Source organism: Trachemys scripta, chromosome 6, assembly GCF_013100865.1.
Source record: "Trachemys scripta elegans isolate TJP31775 chromosome 6, CAS_Tse_1.0, whole genome shotgun sequence".
Lineage (NCBI taxonomy): Eukaryota > Metazoa > Chordata > Testudines > Emydidae > Trachemys > Trachemys scripta.
In genome coordinates, this window is record NC_048303.1 from 59,222,643 (window position 1) to 59,240,477 (window position 17,835).

A 17,835-nucleotide genomic window follows, 5' to 3' on the forward strand; every position below is an offset into this window, starting at 1 on the left:
ACTTTACTTTTCCAGAATAGCTCAAGATCTGATCTGATCTGAAGGAACCTGAGTGAGTTGAAACTTGCAGTGTTTTTTGAGTCTTCTGCAGGTCTTTTTGGTGTAGGACATGATCTGACCCATAAAGCTTTGAAGATCCTGTCAGAGGACCCTATTATCCACTTTCTAAAATGGCTTTGAGGACTGTATTGAGGCCAACGTCCTGGATTTCTTTCAGGAAAGTAAGGAACCCTAATGCTAAAGTACAATGAAAATTGTCAACTGAGGCATGTTTTAAACATCTGCTTAGAATTACTTGATTCATGTGCTAATCTAATATACAGTTGTAATTTCTTTTCTTTTCTTTCTTCAGTAAACTATGTTGTGGGTATTTATGACTCAGCTGTGGATAGTGCAGGACTCCATGTCTCCCCCTGAAGCTAACAAAAATGGGGCCAGATGATAACCCCGAGGCATTCCTGGTAACCTTTGAAAGGGTTGCTACGATGGCCCCTTGGCCTGTGGAGAGTTGGGCCACTCTGCTAGCCCCCTACTTAACAGGAACAGCCCAGACTGTGTACTGGAGTCTCAATGTGATGGCTGAACAAAGTCTACCCCCAACTTACTGGCCATCTTAGACACCTTCAATATTTTGGCTGACACTCACCACCAGTGATGGGGCATGACCCCGGACGGTGGCCCAGTGCCTGAGAGAACATTGTTGGTGATGGCTTCAGCCCGATGAGAAAACAGGAGAGTAAGTAACCAAAAGAATAGTCCAATTGAGCAGTTTACCCAGATTCTCCTGGCCAGGGGACAGGAGTGGGTGATGCAACACCATTCTGAATCCCCCATCTGAGGCCATCACTTTAGCTGAGAATTATCCCACTATGAGGCCTATGGCAGAGCATCTCCATCAAGTAGTGTGACTCTGCCTCAGCTGACACAGGCAGTGGAAGGGAGAACAAGAAAAGGGGATGTGAGAAGGAATTGCAACCTGATCCCAGCAAGGACAGAGCTGTGGATCAAGAGTGGTGGATGGACACTCCCCCACCAGTGTCCGGGCCTAGGGAGTGTGGTTGGCTTTGTGAGCAGCCACTTCCTTCAACTGGCAGCAGGTACAGGATACCAAGCTGAGCCCCCCTCAATGATGGGATTGCTTTGCATGCAGGCAACTTCCACCAAAACTGCCCATACACAGAGTGTCTTTTTGGTCAAGTAAGTAGGGGCAGAAGGAACTATTAGTGTCCATACTAGTCAATGGTGTGAAGGTGCTAGGACTGATAGATTTAGGTTTCTGCCAAATTCTGGTGAGGACGAGTCCGGTGGGAAACAATTTCCACTGGCACCACCTATTTATAGTGCATCCACAGGGATGTGCACCATTACCCTATGAAGAAGATGAAGCTGAGGATGCGGCACTATAGTGAGTAAAGCTGCATGGGAGTAGCCTGGAACCATGCATACCCTTTGATAATCAGGTGGGATTGGAGGTTTTTTAGAGATCTAATAAAGCCTGAGAATGGGACAGGCAATGATGCCAGTGATGACGGGCAGTGGGAGTTCAAGCTATACTGGGTGAAGCGAAGGATGAGGACCCAGGGGAAGGAACATCGGAATACTCAGACAATACCTCCACTAGGGGGCAGGCCAAACTTCTCTCAGGGTAGATGAATCACAGGAGGGACTAAGCAAGGTAATGCAGACTGATCTCTATTCAGACAAGACTGATTTCTGTGGAAGAGCAGAAAAATGACCTAATGTTAAGCCAAGCCTATGAACAGCTCATGTGGGTTAACAGGGAGTTAGTGGAACAATAATTCCTGAAGCAATGGCCGCCCTTTGAGTTAAAAGGGAAATAAAACGTCATCAGATTGGAAACAACTTCTTATCCAAAAGAAGTACTGCGGGGAAATATTACAATTGGCACATGTAATACTCTGTGGGAGATCTCTTGGTCGGGAGAAAATACTTGATCAAGTGATGCTTAGCTTCTATAGGCCAGGTGTCCACAAGGTGGTACAAGAATACTGCGCCTCCTGCCCAGTCAAGAGAAGGTACCCCAGGACCTGCTGATATTCCTTCTTGTGGTATGGATACCATTTGAGAGGATCAGCATGGACCTAATGGGCCCCTTAGAGAAGAGTGCAGCACATATTAGACTATGTCATACGGTACCCCAAGGCAATTCCGCTCTGCTCCAAAAGGTGGCAGCCCTTTCCCCTAGCTCGTGAAAATATTCACCTGGGTGAGGATCCCTCAAGAGATAATTATGGATCATGGTACCAACTTTATGTCCCACATTATGAAGGAGTTGTGTGGCTTGTTGAAAATAAAATTCTTAAGGATGGCAGTGTACCATGACCAATTGGATGGTTTGGTGGGGAGATTTAATAAGACTCTGAAAAATACGCTGTGAAAGTTTGTACCTCTGAAATTTCACCACTGGGACCAATTGCTTCCACCTCTTGTGTTCTCCATCTGCAAGTTTCCGCAAACATCATGAGAGTTCTCTCCATTCAAATTACTGTACGGAAGACAGCCAAGGGGAATACTAGACCTCCTTCGGGAGACCTGGGAGGAACAAAGTTCCAAAGCCACTAACTTGGTACAGTATGTACTGTGGTTGAGGAAGAAATTAAACACCTTTGGTGGTTCATGAGGGAGAATCTAGTGAAGGTGCAATAGAGAAAAGTGTAAGCCTACAGCAAGGAAATCTGCATCTGGGAGTTCCAATTAGGGAACTAGGTATTACTTATGCGCCCCACTTCAGAATCCAAACTGTTGACCATATCACAAGGCCCCTTTTAAGTGATCAGATAAATTGGGCAGTAAACTATGAGATTTGCCAACCAGTAAGAGGGAGGACTCTAGGGTATACCATGTCAACCTGCTAAATGCCTGGAAAGCTTGGGAGGGGCTCCAGGTAACACCTTTTCTCCCAGAACTAGAACCTGGACCACAGGCCTCTGTAGCCCCCAGTTCTGACCAAGCTGCAGTGAGAGAGGACTTGTAGACAGAACAAAAGAAGAAGATGTGAAAACTTGCCCAGTTGTTCATTGTTATCTTTTCTGCAGTGCCTGGACAGGCTCACCTGCTTTTCACCTGTTGTTTCACCACATAAATACTGAGCCAGGGGGAAAAGTGAGAGAGTTTTAGACCATTGCTGAGACACGTGTGCAAAACAGCGTGGAAGGAGCAGCAGGCTACACTACTTCAGAATAGTCAAGAAGCCACGCAGGGAGCGGCAAAGTCCCATAGCATTGGTACCAGATTCTGCATAGACTTCCAAAAAGTCAATGTAGTGTCAAAATTCAATGCCTACCCAATGCAAAGTGTGGATGAGTGGTTAGAGGCTGCCAGTTATATCACCAGCCTCAGCCTATCAGGGGTTATTGGCAGATCCCCTGGACCCCAGAAACTGGAGAAAATAGCTTTCTACATGCCATTTGGCTTCTACTAGTTTAAGACAATGTCCTTTGGCTTACATGGCATTGTAGCTACCTTCCAAAGGCTGATAAGGTGCCTCAGCCTGATGACCAAAATGGAGATATCCCATCTCCTAGAACTGGAAGGGACCTTGAAAGGTCATCAAGTCCAGCCCCCTGCCTTCACTAGCAGGACCAAGTACTGATTTTGCCCCAGATTCCCAAGTGGCCCCCTCAAGGATTGAACTCACAACCCTGGGTTTAGCAGGCCAATGCTCAAACCACTGAGCTATCCCTCCCCCCCAATTGATGACATCACCATCTATAGCAAGTCCTGAAATGAGTATCTAAAGCATGTGGCAGTGGTGTTGCAGGCCCTCAGAACCCCAGTACTTACAGCTAACCCATTCACGTGCCACGTAACTAATTGGGAGGTAACATACCAGGGCTATATGGTAGTGAGGTGCGTGCCTACACCCATTGGTGAGTGCCTACACCCTAGTGGAATGGCCCGAGCCCACAACAAAGAGGCAGGAATAACATTTCCAGGGATAGATGGTTTATTCCAGATTTTGCCACAATTGTGACCCCACTGATGGACCTAGTGAAGGATGAGGCCCCCCAAGGAAGTCCAGTGGTCTAAATACTGTGCCACAGTCTTCAGAAAATTTAAGGATCAACTGACTCAGGAATCTATTCTGTTCCATCCTGATTTTTCAAAACCCTTCATCTTGCAAATGGACACTTATGACATCAGCCTGGGGTCGTATTGTCCCAGAATATGGAAGGAGAAGAACACCTAATCTTTTACCTCAGCCAGAAATTGTTCTCCTGAGAAGCTGCGTACTCAGTAATTGAGAATGAGGACTTGGCAGTGAAATGAACTATCAAAGCACTCCAGCCATTACATCTTGTGACAGGTCATGCATCCCTTCAATGGCTGCATGCTATGAAGGCAGGAAGGCAGCCAGGCTGTAACTTCCGTGACAGAGTGACCTACAGAAGGGCCTGGACTGTGGGTAAGACCTGACTAGAAGGCCAGGGGCCTGAGTCCCTTCTTCCCTCCCGCCTGCCTTTCTTCTCCCTGACAAGAGGGAACAACCAGATATTAAAGGGAACTGCATAAACCCCAGCTGACTACCTGAATTGCTGAGTTTGTGTGAGCAACCCTCTGGTGGGAAAGAAGCAGACAGCTTGGACCATGCCCCAAACTGAAGGGAGAACAGGGGAGGTAGGAAGTAGCCCTGAGGAGGCAGGTCTGGTGTATCAGCTGAGAGGGGACTGAGACTCTCCTCACCTCTTCCTCCTTGGACCCTGGGCTGAGACCAATGGAGAAGGATGACCCAGGTCCCCCTACCCTTCCCTCCTCCTCTGGCCAACTGAGCGAACCCAGGGAGCACTGGTGGATAAAGGACTGTAACTTGACTGCCAGGGTCTCAGACTGATCAACAAGGCCATCCTACGAGTCTAGGAGATTGTTGAGTTGCAGCCTGCCCATTAGGCCTGCTGGCTCCCTAGTGAACTTCCCTACACTAACGCCTGTTAAAAATACATAGTGACAACAAGGCCATTCTCTTGATGAAAATTGATCTGTAGTACAAATGTCTTTTCCTCATCTTCCATTTTTACCTTCAAGAAAATGCTAGGATGTTTAGACATGAATATGCAGCAATGCATCCAGAGATTTTTGTTTTCTCCTTGTAGTCCAGTCCCCCACCCCGTCTCTCTGAAGTGCAAGGATTATATCCCTTTAGATATGCTTAAAGAGATTTATAACTTTGGGAGGGAGGAACAACAGTCTGGGGAGAATGCTGTTGTAAGTAATCTAGATAAAAGCTAATGGACTTCAAATAAGTTAGAAATCATGTATTATTAAATTTCAGCTTTCACAGAAGTCACCAGTGCTGTTTTAGTTGCAATGCAAAACATGATACTACAGAAAACTACACATTTGTTAGAAGCATTTTAAAAGTAGAGCTAAGTGAAATTTTCATACAATTTTCACCCAGTTTTTTTTTTAAAAACAATAAACACATGTTCATCAACCAAAACATTACTCAAATTTGTGTCAGTTTTGCTGAATTATTTCAGCTGGAAACTTCCAACCCTCCAAATCACAGTGTTTTGTTGCAACATTGTTGAAAGATTTTATATTTTCTGTTTGAAACAATTTTTTTTTCAAAATGTCCTTTAATGTATTAAAAATAAAATTGAAAATATTCAAAATCACACCAAAAGACATTTTTTTTCGGTTTGGCAAAAAAAATTTAAAATATTTTCATTTCAACCTGTGAAAGTAGAATGAATTATATTGTAAAAATAGAATGGATTAAAGAAATGCTGTATGCTTCTTTAAGCAGGAATAAGGAATGTTGAAATATAGTTGTCAGGAAGAGAAACATTAAGGTATGAAACAATGGGTCCACTTAAGCTAATGGTGGGACATTAACAGGAGATTGGTAATAGTTAGTAAGGAAATAAGATATGTATATCTAGCCCCAGGTAAACTTATCAGTTCTGCTTCCTTTTGTTATCTTGTTAAGTTTGCGCCCTTTTATCTGTATAAATAAGATAGTTTGAGTCTTGCATGGGGCTCACATTATCTGGGTGTATTAGCAAAGTGCTTCGCTAATAAACAGAGTGGTCTGACAAATTGTGAGTCCTGAATCTGACTTTGACAAACCCCAAATGATTTTTTCCCATTTTTTCAGGATTGCCTGAGAACCAAAAAATCAGTTATTTGCATAGCTCTAATTATTCTAAAAATATTAAGATATTAAAAATTAAGATATTATTAAAAAGAGAAATGAAGGGCATTAAGTCGGTGTCTGCAAATATGTTATTATTTGCATGTTTCTATTATGTTTTTCCATACATAGACCCCAAATAAAGTCAATGGGGCACTGTACAGGAGAGATCATCTGGTGAAGATATTATTGCAGGATTAGGGCAAAAAGCAAGCATAGATGAGATCAACAAGTCCTTTAGCTTTGTCTAGATCAGGGGTAGGCAACCTATGGCACACGTGCCGAAGATGGCACGCAAGCTGATTTTCAGCGGCACTCACACTGTCCGGGTCATGGCCACTGAGCCGGGGGGCTTTGCATTTTAATTTAATTTTAAATGAAGCTTCTTAAACATTTTAAAAACCTTATTTAATTTACATACAACAATAGTTTAGTTATATATTATAGACTTATAGAAAGAGACCTTCTAAAATCGTTAAAATGTATTACTGGCATGCAAAACCTTAAATTAGAGTGAATAAATGAAGACTCGGCACACCACTTCTGAAAGGTTGCTGACCCCTGGTCTAGATTACTTAAGGGCTAAATCTGACCATTGGAGGAATATTTACTGAATTCAACAACAGCTCTCTGTACATGTGAGCGCACAGGATTTTACTTAAAATACAATGTGAACCCCACATACCAAAGGTGTTCTGGATTATTTTTCCCCCAGCCCTATATCAAACCAACAGATTCTTTCCATCCTCATAAGATCTATTAAAACCTCTTAGTTGTTCACCTAGAACCTGATGTTAATAGGAGTTTTGAGCACGTTAGAGCTGGATGAAATTTTTCAGATGAATACTTTATTTGCCAAATATTGCAGTTTTGGTCAATCTGAAACTATTTGTGAATTTGATGCAAATAAATTTTATTTGGGACTAACACACCATTCACAAAATGTCTGGAGGCTGTTCCAGTCCATATAAAATATCCGACTAGTTAGTAGGCTAGAGGAAGAATGACTATAGCCAGACAGTAAGGGCATTTACCCAGGAAGTGGAGACCTAAATTCAAGCTCCTATTCCTATGACTAAGTACCAATACACAGTAGAACAACTACCATAGAGGACTTGCAGGAGACTTAGCACAGTGTCTAGGACACTTTTGTAGAGTAGGAAAAACCTGAGTTCAAAGCTTTGCTCCACACCAAATCTCCCACATACAGATAAGTATCCCAGCCAATGGACTAAAAGTTATAATGGAGGTTCTGGTACCTCCTCCTCTTTCTCTGTGAATCTTCACCTTTATTTCCTTTGCATTTAACAAAGTGCCCAGAAACTAAATGGAATAGTTTGTTTTGGGTTGAGCAGAATGCTTCATCTGAGCTGAAATGAAATTTGTCGACTTCTGCAATTCTCTGGAATTTTTCAGAATGTTTGGATTTGTGTCAAACTATTTATTTTTTTCCAGACCTGCCAGTGAACCAAAAATCAGTTATTTTCTCACCTCTAATGCAGAGTAAATATATGCAGAGCAGTGGATATGAGATCCATAGTTCGGACCAATGAAGAGAATATTGCCTTTATGTCTGTTTGGATAAGGGGATTCATTCTGTACATTATTCCTTATATATATTAGGGAAAAATACAATGTAATAATCACATCTTTCTGTAAGATTTAACATTTTAATTCAGTTTCATTCAATCTACTAATGGCAGCCTGTAATAGAGAAACCAAGCAGAAAATGCCAGAGCTTTCATTAAATAAATTATCAAAAAAATCTCTTTTATTCAATGGGACATTTATGAATTGACTGGAAATCTTTCTAAAAGTGATCAAACTGATACACTGACTGCTAACTTAATGATCAAAATGACTCAAAGATCACAGAACTTAAAAGCAAAAGGTGCTTTTAATGCCAAGTTCTAAGTTTTGACATGTATTCTTGCTGAATTTCAAATAAAGCCAGTTTGTGAAAGTCACGTTGTTTTTTCACTCTAAGAAATTCTGTGATGATAATGACACTGTATACTATGGGAGAGCTAAGCGGTCTGTGTGATTGTGAATGGGTGGGAAGGTATTTTATGAAACATTTTCTCTATTAAAATATAGCCTAGGCTATGAAAAAGTTTGGAAATCCCTGATTAGTGCTTTGTTCATCCTGTTTTAAATGTTAGGCAGTGGGGTTTTCATTAGTGTGAACAACATCTGACTTGTTGGTGTATGGACAACAGACAGTTGCAGCAGCAATTCGGCGGGAGGTCCTTCACTCCCAGGTGGAGTGAGGGACCGTCCGCCGAATTGCCGCTGAATACCTGGACCTGCTGCCCCTCTCCGGAGTGGCCGCCCCAAGCACCTGCTTGAGAAGCTGGTGCCTGGAGCCGGCCCTGCTGTTTATCAATGTAATTTTGTCCAATATGCTGAACACCAGCTAGACTTCCTGACACAACATGATCAAATCCCAGCAAGATTGGGTTTACAAAAGAGCTATAAAAATCACTTGAAGTTTAGAAAGTGTACCTTATAGTCAGAGACTGAAGCTCAATCTATTTAGTTCATTCAAGAGAAGGCTAAGAGGTGACTTCCTTGTAGTCTACAAGTACTATGGAGAAGAAATTTCTGATAGTAGACAGCTCTCTAAGTTAGCAGGAAAAGGCATAACAAGATCCAATGGTTGGAAGCTTAAGCTAGACAAATCCAGAGTAGAAATAAGGCACACCCTTTAAACATGGAGGGTAAATAAGAATGGGAACAGTTTACCTAGGGCTATTATTCTCCATCACTTGAAGTCTTTAAATCAAGACTGGATATACCTTTTTAGAAGATATGCCATGGCTCATAACTGCAGAAATAACAGGGTGATGTGTTTTGGCCTGTGTATGCAGGAGGTCAGACACTAGATGATCACAATGGTCCTTTCTGGCTTTAAAATCTGTGAATCTATGACTTAATATTTGACCTTCCAAAGGTAGATAAATTAATAACCATGCAGTTTACTATTTGTGGGTGTTGTGGATGAGACCTTGGAGTGATGTCTTATCTCTTCTATACATATCCCATAGCATTTTTTTTAAAGAAAAGGGATTTACCCTGATGTCTTTAGTCAACATTGATCCTCCTGTAATATTATGCTGTGTGCTCCATCCCAGAGATAGCTGCATTTCAGTGGCTCTATGTTTGAAAAGTGCTGTGGGATACTTTTGCAATGGAAATCACTATATTAAATATATTAACTAACACATAAGACATACAGATGTAAGAAAGGAATTGCCTCTGGGGCTGACTGATTCATATCAAATAAAACCAAAAATTTATATTTACCTACATTCTGTGGACGTGTCAGGTACAGTAGGGAGCAATACCTTTTTACATCACTCCCAGGGCCAGCCCACAACATTTTGGCACCTGAGGCGGGGAGCTCAAATGATGCCCACATGCCTCCTCGCTTGGGCCAAAACTTTGAAAGATCTCAATTCTGCCTTCTTCCTGTTCTACTCCTCTCAAGGTACTGCTCTGCTACCTACCCCAATAAAGGAGAACTAACAACTTAAAATGCCTTGGTTCAAAAATTTTAAGTAACACTTAACTTTCAAACGCCTGAACAGCAAATGTAACTTTTCTTGTCTGCATAGTAAACACTGGCATTTTTATCTATTTGAATAATCAAAGTGGTGCTTTCCATGTCTTCTTGGTTGCAAAGATTTGAACTGCTTCCTGAAGGTCCACAGTCTGGGCCAGCTCATGCTCTACTGAGATGGTTGCAAGGCCGACCAGCTCTTCTGTGTCATTGTGGAATGTAGATGTGTTTTTATTAACTTCAGCTTGGAGAAGCTGTGTTCTCCACTGGCAACTGTTACAGGAAGTGTTAGAAGTATGTGCAGAGCAACAAAAGCATTTGGAAAGAGTGTGGTCATCTTATTTGTGCACATATATTCCAGAACAGCCATTGGAGTTGATTCTGCTGAAATATATCTTGAAAGGGCTTTCAGTTCATCACCTAAATCACTTGCATCAATATCGTGCATGTCATCATGTGTCAACACGGTCTCTAGTGCCCTGCATTGCTGGTGTAGGTCTTCTTCAGGTATAGTGAGGAGTTTTGGAATATCATATAACATCCCAAAAATATTGCCGTGTTCCTTGAGCTGCATGAAACGTTCTTCAACTGATCGTATTGCACAATTTAGCACCTGGTTAAAGAATTCAACTTTGAATTGTTGTTTGGGGTCTCTTATGGGATTATCCCGTGTCTTGTAACCAAAATGTCGTCTTCTTCGGAGACTCTTGTATTCTTGAATGAGTGATAAAATAGCTTCAGTGCGAAGTTCCTCTGCCAACTTCTGTTCACTCTTCAGAACATTTTGAAATCCCTCATCTAATCGGTAAGACCGTAGGTATGACTTTGCTTTGTCCAGCTGTTCCATTGCTCCAGATATATCAAGGTCAACACCTTGGAGTCTCTTGCTTACGTTTATTTCAAAAAGTATGTCATGCCACAACACTAAGCCACACAGAAATTTGAAGTTATGTATGTTTCTGGTGATTCCATTTCCCTCTGCCACTGTTCTCCCACGAACAGTTCCTAACATAGCATTATCCTCCATAATGGCAACTATGGCATCATCTATATACCCAATTTGGTGTTTGATAGGCTTTATCACCTCCACTTGATTTTCCCATTGTGTGGCACTCAGTGGTTTCAGTGTCAGAGAGGATGTTCCCAGATGTTGCTTCAAAATTTGCCATCGATGAGTTGATGCAGAGAAAAAGACATAGATTCTTTGAATGAAATTAAAAAGTACAGCAGCCTCACTAGAAGCTGATGCTGCATCACTGACCACCAAGTTCAATGAATGAGAACTGCATGGGACAAAAAAAGCTTGAGTGTTTAACTTTCGGATTCGTGTCTTCACTCCTCTGTTCTTTCCTCTCATGGTGGCACCATTATCGTAGCCCTGACCTCTCATGCCAGCTATCGCAATTCCCATATCTTCCAGCTTTTTAAGAAGCACATTTGCCAGACCAGCTCCTATAGTATCATCAATGTCAATAAAATCTAGAAAATGCTCTCTGACAGTCACCATTGCAGGGACATTTTCACTAGGTTCTGTTGTTTTTACAAAATGCACCATTAAAGTCCTTTGTTCCGATGGCTGATGTCAGGTGTGCAGTCCAGAATAACAGAGTAATATCTTGCCGACTTCAAATCTGCCACAATCTTCTGTTTGACTTTTGTTGCCAGTAACTGTATGTTCTCATTTTGAATTTTTTTCCCAAGGTAGTGGTGTGTGTACATTTCTTGGGTGGTGACTCTTCTTAGATGCTCCTGGAATACAGCATCAAACTCAGCCATCAGCTCCACAATTTTAAGGAAGTTTCCATTGTTTTGGGTAGCAAGCATTCTCACAATGGCAATGAGCGTTTTCAGAACATTTTGCCAGTAAAAAGACTCTGATGCAATCTTCTCTTGATGCTGATCATCTATGGTGGCCTTTAACCTTAGTCTCATCTCAAGCTCTTTCCACATATGGAATGCTCTCTGGTGATTTGCTGCCTTCTCATGACATACCAAATTTCTAGCCAGATTTTTCCAGTCTTTTGTTCCTGTAGAACCCAATGTGGCTGGAACATTAGACTGGAAGAGTTTTCAACAAAAACAGTATGCAGCATTCTGGGTTTTTGAGTACATAAGCCATGGCCTTTCCACTTTGTCACCATTGGGGCTTTCACACCAGTAATGTGTTGGATGGAAACTTCTATTTTCATTGTCTTTGGGGAACATGAAATTTTTCACTTGCTGTCACTCATGCACTACAAGGAAGTCCCTCAGGCTACTGCTCAAGTGGGTCCACAGTCCTGGATCATCTAGACTTAAGGAACTAAACTCAGCAGCAGCTGTTTCTTGCGCCTCCACCACACTCTTCTCTGATCTACACTTTTCTTCAGGAATGTGCATGGTTACATCCATTTGAGATGGAGATATGGATGCTGCAGTAGCTGCCAGGTCACCTGCACTGTAACTGGAAGATCAGGCATCTCCTCAGCACTCACATCCTCACTGCGGCTGGAAGGCTCACCGTGAACATTTGTGTCTATATATCTCAGGAGAGCTCCTTCCAGCTTAGATAGAAAAGCTTCCTTTGCTTTCTTTCTTTTTCTGAATGCTGCCCCATAGGGGCATTCTTTCACTCATGACTGCTGTACTGTGCCAGCTATAGTGGCTCTCAACACTCAGTTGAAGGGGACAAATAAGCAGGCTGGTATCAGGGCCTGAGTGAGGGAAGATATCTGCGTCTTAAGGGCCTAACTGGTTCCTACTACTTCAGTTGACTGCCTGTTCTCCTCAAGTGGGTTCAGGGAAGCAGCAGGACACAGGAAGCTCCCTGAGAAGCTGGTATTAATCAGTCCAGGTTCCTGGGGGTGCTAGAGAGGTACATAAGAGGCTCCTCCTCCTCTCTCTCCCTGCAGCTCCTGCTGCTTTCTGTTATTCCCTCTCACCTTTTCTCCTGCCTGCCTGTTATGTCTCTTTTGCCCTCTTTCCTCCAGCACAGCACTCCACCGTCTCTGTGCTTCTAGAGCAGAGAGAATAAGTATGCACCAGCAGCAGACACAATTTTCTATACACTGGGTCCTCGTGGCGCCCCCCGCCACAGTCTGGCACCTGAGGCGGCCGCCTCAGTTTGCCTCATGGTAAGGCCAGCCCTGATCACTCCTGGAAATAACATCAAAGTCAGTATCAAATATTTATCCCTGCACTATTTTTACCAAGAGCAGGGACACTGATACTTATCAATAACAACTTTCCAATTAATAGCTTTTCATAAATTAGTGATGCAAATCCTTGATCTTGCTTAGCAAGAAGGCATGAAATACTAAATTAAAAAAGAGTGTTTTGGGCTGAACAATATAAATGTGATTAACATTATTAATTATTAATCAAAACCATAACTTCCAATATTTCTTACAGGTACATAAAATTCATAGGTTATTTAAAGCCTGGCCTAAATCTACTAATTTTAAAACTAAATTTACATTAAAAAACTTACATGTGGTATATAATTCCAACTATTCAAAGCCTTTGTTGCTTTCCATTATTATACTACTGTGTTATATGACAAGAGAATTCACTTCCTCTCAGTTTTCTTTCTTGGTGTGTATGTAAAATAAACTAAATGTGGAATTTCAAGGCTGGAAAAAAAAAAAAGACAAGATAATGGATTAGGTCACATTAAAAAAGACCTGGATGCTTAGTGCCACCCCTTCTTTATATAGATGATGGCTCTGAAGGTATTAATGTCTGAGTACTAATCTCCATCACATTTTATTTGATGCATTCATTAACTAATGGTTAACTAATGGTAAATTAAAATGAAACATACATGGAAAGACATGTGACATCAATAAGAATAGAAAATGCTATTATGGAAAGAGCTCTTTCAATAACTATCAGATGAATTCATAATGATGGGACAAAGTAAAAATGATGCCCTAATTTCTGTTACAGTGGATACCCTGAGAATGCATAATGTTTTAAAGACCAGCTTTTCTACTGTTAGTTACAGTTCATTTACTGAATGTTTGCTCAAAAATAAATATGACATGTACAAAGCTATTAGAACTATTATTGGTGATATTACTAGTGCTAAAGTAACAGTGTTTCAGATTCTTAATGGCTTTGTAGACAGGCTCGAAGACAGGGATGGGCAGACTGGTTTGATATATATCTTCACCCTTCCTTGTTTGAGCTGATTTGTCTTGAACCAGAGAGCGTACTAAAAGCCAAACACAAGTAGGTAATATACAGGACAGGCTTTAGAATATTTTAAAATGACATCTTTATTCCTTTGTCTATACCTCAGAATTTCTCTCGCTGTAATTTTATTAGATTTCTAAAGTACTTTAGAACAGGGGTTCTCAACCTTTTTCTTTCTGAGGCCTCCCCAACATGGCCCCTGGCCCACCTGTGCCACAACAAGTCTTTTTCTAGATATAAAAGGCAGGGGCAGTGTTAGGGAGTAGCAAGCTTGGCAGTTGCCGGGGGGCCCTGCATCACAGGGGGCCCTGTGAAGCTAAGTTGCTCAGGCTTTGGCTTCCGCCCTGGGTGGTGGGGCTTAGAACCTCAAGCTTCAGCCCCATGCAGTGGGGCTTCAGCTTTCTGCTCTGGGCCACAGCAATCTGGGCTGTTTAATGCAGGCCCTGCCTGGTGGACCGGGTGAAACCTGCTGGGGCCCCCTAGTTGAAAGGCACTGCGTTAGAGCACAGTTCGAGTATGCAAAATTAAGGGCAAGATTTTGCAGTCCTCGCTCACACAAAATCAGCCTTTGAAATCAGTGCAAGCTGCATTGCATTTACACAAAGAAAGGGAGCTCCAGTGGTAGAAGTGCTGGTATTAGACTGGACATCAATGTTTTAACCACAATGTCTTCTAATTCTGCTTAGAGCAATTCCAGGCACGATGGCTGTAAAACTACCTATGGCTGCTCTACCTGAGTACTCCAAACCTTGCTAGTACCAACAGAATGAGACCAGTGCTAGAGCAACAGTGGAAGATTTTCCCAAATCCTCAGGGTAGATGGGCCTAAATTGGGATTTGCAGACATTAATAATAAAAGCCATTACTACTACTCAGCCACTACTACTCTCAGTCACTGATGTATTGGTTTGCAAGCAGACATTGTTAGAAGTGTTACATTTTTTTAGGGAAATTTCAGCTATTAAAGTTAATGTTGTTTTGGTTTGGTTTACATGTAGAAATAAAATTGTATGACTTTCAGAAGTGGTTTACATGATCACGCAAAAAGAACAGGAGTACTTGTGGCACCTTAGGGACTAACAAATTTATTAGAGCATAAGCTTTTGTGGGCTACTGCCCACTTCTTCGGATGCATATAGAGTGGAACATATATTGAGGAGATATATATACACACATACAGAGAGCATGAATAGGTAGGAGTTGTCTTACCAACTCTGAGAGGCCGCACCATTTCACTTTAAATGTTTTTATTTGTAACTTAGTCCCCCATCACCCCTCCCATTCACAAAATTCATGTTTATTTCTTGTAGGTGAATTTTTGAAGTGCTAAATATGACCCAATTCAAGATATTATAAGAACGTGTAATTTTGCTAATGGACAGTCAAGGCATAGTGCAATGGAAGTCTAGAGACCAAATTCTGCTCTCAGTGGACCAATATAATTTTGAAGTAGTTCCATTGGTTTCAGTTAAGTTACTTTGGATTTATTAGTGTAAGATATATAGATTCATAGATGCTAGGACTGGAAGGGACCTCGAGAGGTCATCGAGTCCAGTCCCCTGCCCTCATGGCAGGACCAAATACCGTCTAGACCATACCTGTTAGGCATTTATCTAACCTACTCTTAAATAGCTCCAGAGATGGAGATTCCACAACCTCCCGAGGCAATTTATTCATGTTTAACCACCCTGACAGTTAGGAACTTTTTCCTAATGTCCAACCTAAACCTCTCTTGCTGCAGTTTAAGCCCATTGCTTCTTGTTCTATCCTTAGAGGCTAAGGTGAACAAGTTTTCTCTCTCCTCCTTATGACACCCTTTTAGATACCTGAAAACTGCTATCATGTCCCCTCTCAGTCTTCTCTTTTCCAAACTAAACAAATCCAATTCTTTCAGCCTTCCTTCATAGGTCATGTTCTCAAGACCTTTAATCATTCTTGTTGCTCTTCTCTGCACCCTCTCCAGTTTCTCCACATCTTTCTTGAAATGCGGTGCCCAGAACTGGACACAATACTCCAGTTGGGGCCTAACCAGCGCAGAGTAGAGTGGAAGAATGACTTCTCGTGTCTTGCTCACAACACACCTGTTCATGCATCCCAGAATCATGTTTGCTTTTTTTGCAACAGCATCACACTGTTGACTCATATTTAGCTTGTGGTCCACTATAACCCCTAGATCCCTTTCTGCCATACTCCTTCCTAGACAGTCTCTTCTCATTCTGTATGTGTGAATTTGTTCCTTTCTCCCCTCATCTCTATTTTAAAAAGTAGTCAGACAGCAGCAAAAACTTCTCATTTAAAAATTAATTGTAAATAAAATGAAAAGTTATTGCTAAAGAATTAGAGCAGTATAGTATGGAACATCAAAAAAGATGTCTGCTCCTAGGTGTAACTCTTTCACACTTAACAATTAATATCCAGCCTGACACAGAGCATGATACTTTGATCCCTGGGTAGAAGTTGGTGAGAAGGTTTTATTTCCATTTTTTAAGATTTGTTAGCATTCAGGTCTCAATGGGAAGATTCCACTTTCTGGAAGTTTTATTTCTCAAGACCATTTCACTGTGTAAGATGTCTCAGGAAAGCCATGAATGTATCAGAAAAGGGCTGATTTGAGAATTTCTTATTTCTAGATAATTGTCATGGGGTGTGTAGACCCCATGTGGGTATGGTAACGAAGGAATTAATACAGGAACTGTCAGCCAATACTGATTAGCAGGCTCATCACAGCCAGGAGAATAAAAGAGCTGAGTAGCAAAGGTGTGGAGTGGCTGCTAGACAAGAAGCAGAAGGTCCGGCCAGCAAGCTGGTGAGAAGCTGTCCCACAGTGACAACAACCCCAAGAAGGGATGACCAGAGCCGCAGCCTGCAGAAGCCTACAGAGGTAAGAAAGAGCACAGGGTACAGCAGGAGAATTGTTGAGGACTGATTCTGTTTGCCAGGGTTAAGGGACCTGAGGACAGAAAATAATATCCTTGCCTCCAGAATAGGAGCATAGAGACTCAGACAGGCAGGGCCGGCTGACCACTCTACCAATCTGAGCAGACTGTGCAACACTCTGTCTGACAAAGGGGGGCGATGATGCACTGGGGCATCAGCCCACATAATCTATACAACAATACAGCCTGAAGGCAAAACGATTCTCATGTTAAAGAGGGACAGGGTAAAGATGAAAAAATATATATAACAACATTTACATAAAGGCAATTTTCTTTTCCAGTAACTTTCTGAAGATTTATATTTTGGGAGACATTTTTGTAAGAATAACCTTCTCCTTCCTAATCCTAATCCAGTCCTGATCTTCTGTTTGTGCCAGCTGTTGCCAACCAGATTACAAATTCAGTATTGTGACTTCATCACAGTAGCAAGCAGAAGATGGACTAGGACACATACATTTGTCAACATTTCTCTGATATTTGGGCAAAATGCTATTGAAATTATGAAAAAAATATAGAATTTAGCAGCAAGATACATTTGTAAATTTCCCCCAGTATAATTGTCTCACTTTGAGTGTGCATTATAAAACAGTCCATATGGCCTTATGTACATTTATTAGTAGGCCAGATAAGGTTCTGTGGAGTCCTGCACACTTACTCCATAAACATTTTACTCAGATTGAACTCTGTGATTATGGCAATTACACTGCAGTGTTCTTAATACAGCCTAACTTCTCACCTGTACTCATAAATACGACCACCTCATTCCTGTTCTGAAAATTGTCCTCTGCTATTATGCCCCTATAACATAATTTCCTCAGGTCCCTCCATATCTATGTTCCCATCTACCTCTGTATTCCCACTCAGTACTTCGCTACCATTCTGGCCTCCTCACAGTCCCCTCTCACATCACTTCTGTAGTGGCTACTGGTATATCCTATGCAACCAACTCACGAGCTGCTTGAAACTGGCTGTATGGCTCTCTTTCAACCACAATAATTTCCCTATCC